Consider the following 8,971-nt stretch of genomic DNA (forward strand, 5'->3'; position numbering starts at 1 on the left):
CCGCGGGCACGGATGCGCGGTCGCGGGTTCGAACCCCCAAAAGGGAACAAAAAAAAAATTCTCCCTCTGATTGCAACACTGCCCGGGGCTCAAAGACATGAAAGGCTCCGGGCTTAAAAAAAAGCGCCGTTGCAATCAGTTTTTGTTTATAAATGTTTAGAAAGGATGTGTACAGGATATATATATATATATATATATATATATATATATATATATATATATATATATATATATATATATATAGTGTTTGTGTGTATGTGGATGTTTACATACGCGTATAATTTTTATTGTCGCTTTGATATTTTCATAATGCAAGATATTTATTCTCATTATTATTGTCATTATCATTGTGATTATCATCATAATTATCATTATTGTCAATAATAAAGGAATCATCATGGAGATCATCATAATTACCTGAATTAATGTTAAAATCCTCATAATTACCATTAGAAAGCGTAAAGGGTTTTTTTTTCGAAGTTTCTCTCAAAAGGCTGCAATACGCTAGATTTTGCCGTTTTTTCGACTTGTGGGATTTTATTACTTCTGGCCTTTATTTCATTATAAATGGACTGAATGATAATTATTATCATCATTATTATCATTACTGTCATCATTTTTATTATTATTATCATTATAGTCATCATCATCATGATTATCATTATTATCATCATTATTGCAGTTATAATAATTATTATTGCTATTTTTATCATTATAACCATTTTTATAATGATAATAGCAATAATGATGATCTTAGAAATAATAATGACAATAATAATAATTATAATGACAATGATAATGATGTTATTATTTCTATTGCCATTATTAGTATGGAAATTATTGGAATAGAGTTAATTATTGCTATTATTGCAGTAATTATCAAGATTATCCATATAATTATGACTTTATCATTATTGTCATCATTATCATTTTCATTATCATTGTCATTATCATCATAATTATCATCATTATTGTCAATATTAAAGGAATTACCATGGAAATCATCATAAGTACCTGAATTAATGTTAAAATCCTCATAATTACCCTGAAAAGGCGAAAAGGGTTTTTTTCGACGTTTCTCTCAAAAGGTTGTAATACGCTAGATTTTTCCGTTTTTTTCGACTTTTGGGATTTTCTTACTTCTGGCCTTTATTTCATTATAAATGGACGGAATTATTATCATTACTGTCATCATTTATATGATTATGATCATTATAGTCATTATCATCATGATTATCATTATTATTATCATCATTATTCCAGTTATAATAATTATTATGCTAATGATTATAGGTATGACAATAATAACAATTATAATGACAATGATAATGATGTTATTATTATTTCTATTGCCATTAATAGTGTGGGTATTATTGGAATAGAGTTAATTATTGCTATTATTGCAGTAATTATAAAGATTATCATTATAATTATGACTTTATCATTATTATTGTCATTATCATTGTCATTACCATCATAAATATCATTATTATTGTCAATAATAAAGGAATCATCATGGAAATCATCATAATTACCTGAATTAATGTTAAAATGCTCATAATTACCATTAAAAAGCGAAAAACGGTTTTTTTTTTTACGTTTCTCTCCAAAGGCTATAATACGCTAGATTTTGCCGTTTTTTTCGACTTTTGGGATTTTAATACTTCTCGCCTTTAATTCATTATAAATGGACTGAATGATAATTAGTATCATCATTATTATTATTACTGTCACCGTTTTTATGATTATTTTCATTATAGTCATTATCATCATGATTATCATTATTATTATCATCATTATTGCAGTTATTATAATTATTATGCTAATTATTATAACTATTTTTATCATTATAACTATTTATATAATGATAATAGCAATAATGATGATAATGAGAATGATAATGATGTTATTATTTCTATTGCCATTATTAGTATGGAAATTATTGGAATAGAGTTAATTATTGCTATTTTTGCAGTAATTATCAGGAGCATCATTATAATTATGACTGTCATTATTATCATTATTATTGTCATAATCATAATGGGTGGTTGCTTCATGCACAGTGTGGTGTGAAGCGATGGTTGGTAGCCTAGATAGTGTTTATTGCTTGCATGCTTTCTCGCTTGCAGCTGTCACCGCTGACTAGCCTTGTGCGAAAAAGGGAGCAGCGCTGCATAAGTCTCCCCTGCCAGTTCATAGCCTCTCCACCATCGGGACTTCTGCAGTGCCTCCTCGTGGCCACCTATGGAAACTGGCACCTTGCGGTCCCAGGCTGAACTGTAGGGGATCTCGGAGCAGCAGGAGGCCCCATAGGTACAGAGTCATGGCCCACCGGTGTGTGGACATGCCCTGGCCCTGTACTAACTCCTGCCCCTAAGCCCGCTGGGGTCAATGGGAGGCTCGGGGTAGGTGGGCCTTGCCAGTCCTCCTCCCCCCAGAGAATAAGCCACTGGCAGCGTCACACGTAATTGGAAATGCTGGGGGGAGGGGTAATGTCCCTCCTACCCAGCGAGAGAGGAGGGCTGCGGGCCCCGTTGGGAGGGTGACTGCTGGGGCGCGGAATAGGAACGGGAGCTCCTCGTCCTGCCTGCGTCCTGGCAGCCGCCAGCCCAATATGAAGCTTGTGGGGCAAAGCCCTAGGGAACCCCACAGGTGGATGAAGGGTCCCGCAGGCTGCCGCCTTTTGTGTGGGGCAGCTTCGGCGGGGGTGGCAGTCCACCCGGAGCGACTGCCCGAGGGTTAACCTCAGGCGGGAAGTCAGGGTGGGGGCTTGGAACGTCCGCTCTTTACGTCAGGATGATCGGTTACCCCTACTATCGAGGGAACTGGGGAGGCTGAGAGTAGGGGTGGCTGCTCTCTCGGAGGTGAGAAGACCTGGCAGCGGCACGATCAGTGCAGGTGGCATCCGTGGCAGACAGTTGTCCCCGGCGAGATATTCTTATTGGCTGCGATCGAGCTGGCTATGAGATGTCAGTCAGTCCTCATGGTTCGGGAGTTGATCCCTCCTTTTCCGGGATTTTGCTAGATCCCAGAAATTGAGGATTTCTGGCTCCTGGTACCAGCGTCCAGACCCACATCGTTGGACATGGTACAGCGATGCGGGTAATGCAACCAAGGAGATCGACCACATTCTCGTTAGCACTCGTTGGAGGATCCTCCAGAACTGCAGGGTGTATAGGAGTGTTGAGTTCTGTGGTACTGACCATAGATTGGTTGTGCCTACCCTCCGGGTACACTTCAAAACTCCCCAGCGGCCCAATGACCACCCTAGGGTGTTTCATCTGGACAGGCTGAAGGAGAGGGAGTGTGCTCGGAGGTTTGCTGAGACAATCTCTGATCGGTTCACAGCGCTTGACAATCTGACGGACCGTGTACTTCTGTGGGACACCTTCAAGCGTGGAGCGCTTGATGCAGCCCAAGAATCGATTGGAGAACGCCCGAGAGCAAGACAGAATTCAATCTCTCAGGAGACACTGGAAGCCACTGATGCTTGCCGTGCGGCTCGTCTGGCAGGGGATCGGGATTTGCACCGTTCTCAGGTGCGCAGAACTCGGTCTCTGTTAAGAAGGGACAAGGAACAGTTTATTAGGAATCTTGCTGAGGAGGTTGAAGGCCATTTCTTAGTAAATGACCTTCGTCCTGCATACCAAGCCCTGAGAAAACTGAACTCCAAGCCCTCTTCACAGGTGACTGCAGTTCGCTTAGTGGGTGGCCAGATTGTCTCAGATCCTGTTGCGGTGAGGGAGCGTTGGGCTGAATACTTTGAGCAGTTGTATCAGGTTGACCCTCCAACAGTCAACTTGGATGTGGGTAGTGCCGTGATTCCGTTGCCGGACCCACCCATTAGCAAGGACCCTCCCACCCTAGCTGAGGTTAGGGGGGCGATTTCCAAGATGAAGAGTGGTAAAGCAGCGGGTATTTGCGGCATCCCAGCTGAACTGTTAAAGGCTGGTGGTGAACCTATGGCATGGGGATTGCATGCTGTCCTGGCTGCCATCTGGCAATCCGGTACCGTTCCCTCTGACCTGTTGAGGGGTGTGGTCATCCCTCTCTGGAAGGGGAAGGGGGACCGATGGGACTGCACCAATCACCGCGGCATCACACTGCTCAGTGTACCAGGCAAGGTTCTTGCCCGCATCCTTCTGAGGCGTATCAGAGACCATCTACTAAGGCACCAGAGGCCAGAACAATCCGGATTCACTCCTGGTAAGTCAACAATAGACCGTATCCTTGCGCTTCGAGTCATTGTAGAGCGCCGTCGTGAGTTCGGACGTGGGTTACTTGCAGCCTACATCGACCTCAAGAAGACGTTTGATACAGTACATCGGGAATCACTCTGGGAGATCCAGAGACTGAGAGGAATTCCAACAAGGATTATTGAACTAATAGCAAACCTATATACTGGTACTGAAAGTGCTGTAAAGTGTGGTGGGGGCCTGTCGAGCTTCTTTCCTGTCAGTTCAGGAGTGAGGCAAGGCTGTATTCTTGCACCAACCCTTTTCAACACTTGCATGGACAAAGGACTGGACTGTTCAAAGTCATTGTGGAGCAACACTGGGTAATATTAAATTTACAGACCTTGATTTTGCCGATGATATTGCAATTCTATCTGAGTCTTTGGAAACCTTAGTGGTGGCCCTCGATGCATTTAGTAATGAAGCGAGTCCCTTGGGTCTAGAGGTCTCCTGGGCCAAGACCAAGATCCAGGACTTTAGGGACTTACTAGGAGAACCTGTTCAGTCGGTATGTGCTTGCGGCGAGGACATTGAGGTCACAGAGAGCTTTACATACCTTGGTATTGCAGCTCATAACTCTGGGCTGTCAGACCAGGAAGTCAGTAGACGGATTGGCCTGGCAGCAGGGGTCATGAACTCTCTCGACAAGAGTATTTGGAGATGCCGGAACCTGTGCAGAAGGACCAAGCTACGGGTTTTCAGGGCCCTGGTAATGCCAGTTTTGCTCTACAGTAGTGAAACCTGGATATTATCCAGTGCACTGGAGTCCTGTCTTGACGCCTTTTGTAATAGGTCCTTGCGCCGGATCATGGGGTACTGTTGGCGGGACCATGTGTCTAACCAACGGCTGTACCGTGAGACTGGCACAGGACCTGTTACCTGCACAATCCGGGATCGCCAACTCAGGCTATCTGGCCACCTGGCTGGCTTCCCACTGTCTGATCCTGCCCATCAGGTTGTCTCTGTTCGAGACAACCCTGGGTGGAGGAGGCCTGTAAGACGACCTAGGAGGTCGCGGCTTGGGCAGATCAATCAAACCTGTCGGGAAGAGCTCGAGATGGGCTGGGCCCCTGCCTGGCGACTTGCCATGAGGGATCCCAAAAGGTGGAAGCAGAAGGCGGACGCGGCTATGCGCCACCGTCGGCGTTAGCTCCGGATGATGATAATGATGTCGTTATCATTGTCATTATCATAATTATCATCATTATTGTCAATAATAAAAGAATCATCATGGAAATCATCATAATTACCTGAATTAATGTTAAAATCCTCATAATTACCATTAAAAAGCATAAAGTGTTTTTTCGACGTTTCTCTCAAGAAAAATACGCTAGATTTTACCGTTTTTTTTTCAACTTTTGGGATTCTATTACTTCTGGCCTTTATTTCATTATAAATGGACTGCATGATTTTTATCATTATTATCATTACTGTCATCATTTTGATGATTATTATCATCATAGTCATTATCATCATGATTATCATTTTTATTACCATCATTATTGCAATTATAATTATTATGCTAATTATTATTCCTATTTTTATCATTATTACTATTTATATAATGCTAATAGCAATAATGAAGATCTTAGAAATAATAATGACAATAATAATAATTATAATGACAATGATAATGTTATTATTTCTATTGCCATTATTAGTATGGAAATTATTGTAATAGAGTTGATTATTGCTATTATTGCAGTAATTATCAAGATTATCATTATAATTATGACTTTATCATTATTATCATTATTATTGTCATTATCATTGTCATTATCATCATAATTATCATCATTATTGTAAATGATAAAGGAATCATCATGGAAATCATCATCATTACCTGAATTAATGTTAATATCCTCATAATTACCAGTAAAAAGCGAAAAGGTTTTTTTTTCGACGTTTCTCTCAAAATGCTGTAATACGCTAGATTTTGCCGTTTTTTCGACTTTTGGGAATTTATTACTTCTGGCCTTTATTTCATTATAAATGGACTGAATGATAATTATATCATCATTATTATCATTACTGTCATCATTTTTATGATTATTGTCATTATGGCCATTATCATCATGATTATCATTATTATTATCATCATTATTGCAGTTATAATAATTATATTAATAATTATTATTGCTATTTTTATCACTAAAACTATTTATATAATGATAATAGCAATAATGATGATCTTAGAAATAATAATGACAATAATAATTATTATAATGACAATGATAATGATGTTATTATTATTTCTATTGCCATTATTAGTATGGAAATTAATGGAGAAGTTAATTACTGATATTATTGCAATAATTCTAAAGATTATCATTATAATTATGATTTTATCATTATTATCATTATTATTGTCATTATCATTGTGATTATCATCATAATTATCATCATCATTATCAATAATAAAGGAATCATCATGGAAATCATCATAATTACCTGAATTCATGTTAAAATCCACGTAATTACCACTATAAAGCGAAAAGGTTCTCTCAAAAGGCCGTTTTTTCGACTTTGGGATTTTATTACTTCTGGCCTTTATTTCATTATAAATGGACTGAATTATAATTATTATCATCATTATTATCATTATTGTCATCATTTTTATGATTATTATCATTATAGTCATTATCATCATGATTATCATTTTTATGATCATCACTATTGCAATTATAATAATCATTATGCTAATTATTATTAGCAATAGCAATAATGATGATCTTACAAATAATAATGACAATAATAATAATTATAATGACAATGCTAATAATATTATTTCTTTTGCCATTATTAGTATGCAAATTATTGGAATAGAGTTAATTATTGCTATTATTGCAGTAATTATTAAGATTATCATTATCATAATTATCATAATTATTGTCACTATCATTGTCATTATCATCATAATTATCATTATGTCAATAATAAAGGAATCATCATGGAAATCATCATAATTACCTGAATTATTGTTAAAATCCTCATAATTACCATTAAGAAGCGAAAAGGTTTTTTTCGACGTTCCTTTCAAGAGGATTTAATACGCTAGATTTTGCCGTTTTTTTCGACTTTTGGGATTTTATTACTTCTGGCCTTTATTTCCTTATAAATGGACTGAATGATAATTATTATCATCATTATTTTCATTACTGTCATCATTTTTATGATTATTATCATTATAATCATTATCATGATTATCATTATTATTATCATCATTATTGTAGTTATAATAATTATTATTGCTATTTTATCATCATAACTATTTATATAATGATAATAGCAATAATGATAATCTTAGAAATAATAATGACAATAATAATGATTATAATGACCATGATAATGATGTTATTATTTCTATTGCCATTATTAGTATGGAAATTATTCGAATAGAGTTAATTATTGCTATTATTACAGTAATTATCAAGATTATCATTATAATTATGATTTTATCTTTATTATCATCATTATTGTCATTATCATCATACTTATCATCATTATTGTCAATAATAAAGGAATTATCAGGGAAATCATCATAATTACCTGTATTAATGTTAAAGTACTAATAATTACCAGAAAAAAGGGAAAAGGTTTTTTTTTCGACGTTTGTAATACGCTAGATTTTGCCGTTTTTTCTGCGTTTTTGATTTTATTACTTCTGGCCTTCATTTCATTATAAATGGACTGACTGATAATTATCATCATTATTATCATTACTGTCATCATTTTTATGATTATTATCATTATAGTCATTATCATCATAATTATCATTACTATCCTCATTATTGCAGTTATAATAATTATCATGCTAATTATTATTGCTATTTTTATTATTATAACTATTTATATAATGATAATAGCAATAATGTCAATCTTAGAAATAATAATAACAATAATAATAATTATAATGACAATGATAATGATATTACTATTTCTATTGCCATTATTAGTATGGAAATCATTGGAATAGAGTTAATCATTGCTATTATTACAGTAATTGTCAAGATTATCATTATAATTATGACTTTATCATTATTATCTTTATTATTGTCATTACCATTGTCTTTATCATAATTATCATCATTATTGTCAATAATAAAGGATTCATAATGGGAATCATCATAATTACCTGAATTAATGTTAAAATCCTCATAATTACCCTTAAATACCGAAAAGGGTTTTTTCGACCTTTCGCTAGATTTTTCCGGCTTTTCGACTTTTGGGATTTTATTACTTCTGGCCTTTACATCATTATAAATGAACTGAATGATAATTATCATCATTATTATCATTACTGTCATCATTTTTATGATTATTGTAATTATAGTCATTATCATCATGATTATCATGATAATAGCAATAATGATGATCTTAGAAATAATAATGACATTAATAATAATTATAAAGACAATGATAATGATGTTATTATTATTTCTATTGCCATTATTAGTATGGAAATTATTGGAATAGAGTTAATTATTGCTATTATTGCAGTAATTATCAAGATTATCATTATGATTATAACTTTATCCTTATTATCATTATTATTGTCATTATCATTGTCATTATTATCAAAATTATCATCATTATTGTCAATAATAAAGGAATAATAATGGAAATCACTATAATTACCTGAATTAATGTTAAAATCCTCATAATTACCATAAAAACCGAAAAGGTTTCTTTTTCGACATTTCTCTCAAAAGGCTGTAATACTCTAGATTTTGCCG

At 35.3% G+C, this 8,971-nt stretch overlaps 1 pseudogene; it reads left to right on the top strand.

Moving 5' to 3' along the window:
• The first annotated feature begins 2,614 nt into the window (after window positions 1-2,614).
• Window positions 2,615-8,971, top strand: part of LOC138861732 (large neutral amino acids transporter small subunit 1-like) — an 11,343-nt pseudogene continuing 4,986 nt past the window's right edge.

Source organism: Penaeus vannamei, chromosome 5 (assembly GCF_042767895.1).
Source record: "Penaeus vannamei isolate JL-2024 chromosome 5, ASM4276789v1, whole genome shotgun sequence".
In the NCBI taxonomy this organism is placed as follows: Eukaryota; Metazoa; Arthropoda; class Malacostraca; order Decapoda; family Penaeidae; genus Penaeus; species Penaeus vannamei.